We start from the raw sequence: 2614 nt of genomic DNA on the forward strand, positions 1-2614 counted from the left end.
TTCTTTACACTAAGGTGCAATCCATACTGAAGGCTGTGGTATTTGATCATCATCAGTAAGTATTTGAAGTCCTCTTCACTTTCAGCAAGCAAGGCTGTATCATCTGCATTTGACAATTTGCATCCTTTTGACCCTTGTTATTAGGTGCCATTGAGTCAGTTCAGACTCATGGCGACCCTATAGACAATAGAATGAAATACTGTCCAGTCCTGCACCATCTTCACATTCTTGTTAAGCTTGAGCCCAATGCTACTGCTACTGTGTCAATTCATCTGGGGATGTCTTCCTCATTTTCGCTGACCCTCCACTTTGTCAAGCATATAGTTTCTCCAGAAACTAGTTTCTCCTGATAACATGTCCAAAATATGAGAGACAAAGTCTCACCATCCTGAACATTTTTGTTTTACTTCTTCCAACACAGATTTGTTTATTCTTCTAGCAGTGTATGGTAGTTTTAATATTTTTCTAAAACACCAAAAATCAAATGTATCAGTTCTTCTAAGGTCTTCCATATTTATTGTCTAAATTTGATGCGCATATGTGGCTATTGAAAATACCATGACTTGGTAAGGCACACATTCACCCTTAGAGTGGCATATTTTCTCTTGAACATTTTTAAAAGTTCATATGAGCAGATTTGCCTAACATAATATGTCATTTGATTTTTTGACTGTTTATTTTTTTCATGAGCATTGATAGTGGATCCAAGCAAAGCGAAGTCTTTGACAACTTCAGTATTACCCTCATTTATCATGATATTCTTTATTAGTGCAGTGGTGAGGATTTTTATTTTCTTTACATTGAAGTGCAATTTATACTAATTGCTGTAGTCTTTGATTTTCTTCAGTCAGTATTTTCTACCATTTGTCTGTTAGTTTGTCATATCGTGGTAGCTGTGTTGCTGTAGTGCTTGAAACTATACCACCTGAATTTTAAATACCAGCAGGGTACAGCTATAGTGGACAGCTATCAGCTGAGCTTCCAGACAAGAAAGACTTGGGAAAAGGAGAGGTGGACTATTTCTGACCGTTTAGCAACTGAAAATCTTATAAATAGAAGGGAGTAAGATGTATTGATAATCACTGTTGATGGAATGCAAACGCTGGAAAAAAACAGGAAGAACCAATAATTGGTAAATGTGGCCTTGGTGATAGAAATGGTGCTGGAAATTGTGTGATAGAATTTTGCAAGACCAATGACTTATTCATTTAAAATACCTTTTTTAAAGTAGCATCTAAAATACACAGAGACCTTGCAAGATGAAATACACAGAAACCAAACTGACTACATCTGTGGGAGGAGATGGTAGAAAAGCTCCATATCTTCAGGCAAAACTAGGCCAGGGGTGGACAATAGAATAGACCATCAATTGCTTATTTGTAACTTCAGGCTGAGGCTGAAGAAAATTTAAACAAGCCCACAAGAGGCAAAATTTGACCTTGAACATATCCCACCTGGATTTAAAGATCATATCAAAAATCATCAAGATTTGATGATTAGAAACTAGTGACCAAAGGTCAGAAAAGTTGAGGGTGACATAGTGAACATCATACAGGAAGAAAGTTAAAGGTCATTAAGAAGACAAGAAAGAAGGAAAAGATGAAAATGTATGTCAGAAGAGACTCTAAAACTAGCTCTCCAGTATAGTGATGCTAAAGCAAATAGAAGAAATGAAAATGAAAAAGTTGAACAGAAAATTTAAGTGGACAGCTCAGTAAGACAAAGTAAAGCACTAAAATGAAATGTGCAAAGACCTGGAGTTAGAAAATCGAAAGAGAAGAACATGCTCAGCAATTCTCAAGCTAAAAGAACTGAAGAAAAAATTTAAACTTTGAATTGAAATACTGAAAGATTCTATAGGTAAAATATTGAATGATGCAGAAAGCATCAAAAGAAGATGAAAGGGATAAAAGACTCGCTGTAACAAAAAGAAATAGATGATGTTCGAACATTTCAAGAGATAGCATATGATCAAGAGCCAATGGTACTGGAGGACAAACAAGATGGCAGATCAGGTAGAAGTTCAGTAAAGGAGCTCCGCCAACAACAACATAGAATCCCCAACCAAGTAGGCTCAGGGGCTGGTCCTAGAACTCTGAACCACATATAAAGGTATATTTAGAAGGTTGGAAGGCTCACAGCTGAGGGAATTTGTGGCAGAAGCAAGAAATCTATTGCTTTCTAGTCCGGGATGCTCGGCTGCTCAAGGAGCAGCCATCTTGGGCGAGACCAAACGGGGGAAGGATCAGAGCAGCCACAGATGCCTTGCAGAACCGCTGAGATAAAGGTGTGGACATTCTTTTCTTTTGGTAGCTGTTCATTGGTCCCTTACTGTCTGCGAACCTCCATTCTGGTGACTACAGGGGTACCTGAGCTAGTGGGCACCCCAGCCCCACCCTCGGAGGGTTCTACTATGCAGGTGCACAGATCTCCTAGAAATTTAAAGAGACAGTTTCCAATTAAAACCAAATGGTCACAGCTGGCCCTAAACTGTTTCCAACTAGAAAAAATGCCTGAAGGAGGATTGTGGAGTGGGGCAAGCAGACAAAAGAGGAAATAGGCCAAAAATTAAATCCTAAGTTACGTCAAAATGACCAACAGTGGTATCTTCTCA

General features: G+C 38.5%; 1 protein-coding gene across 1 annotated transcript in view; it reads left to right on the forward strand.

Moving 5' to 3' along the window:
- Positions 1 to 2614, forward strand: part of CAMK4 (calcium/calmodulin-dependent protein kinase IV) — a 410640-nt gene that overhangs the window by 301506 nt on the left and 106520 nt on the right. The window lies entirely within an intron of this gene.

This window comes from Chrysochloris asiatica, unplaced genomic scaffold (genome assembly GCF_000296735.1).
Source record: "Chrysochloris asiatica unplaced genomic scaffold, ChrAsi1.0 scaffold00411, whole genome shotgun sequence".
In the NCBI taxonomy this organism is placed as follows: domain Eukaryota; kingdom Metazoa; phylum Chordata; class Mammalia; order Afrosoricida; family Chrysochloridae; genus Chrysochloris; species Chrysochloris asiatica.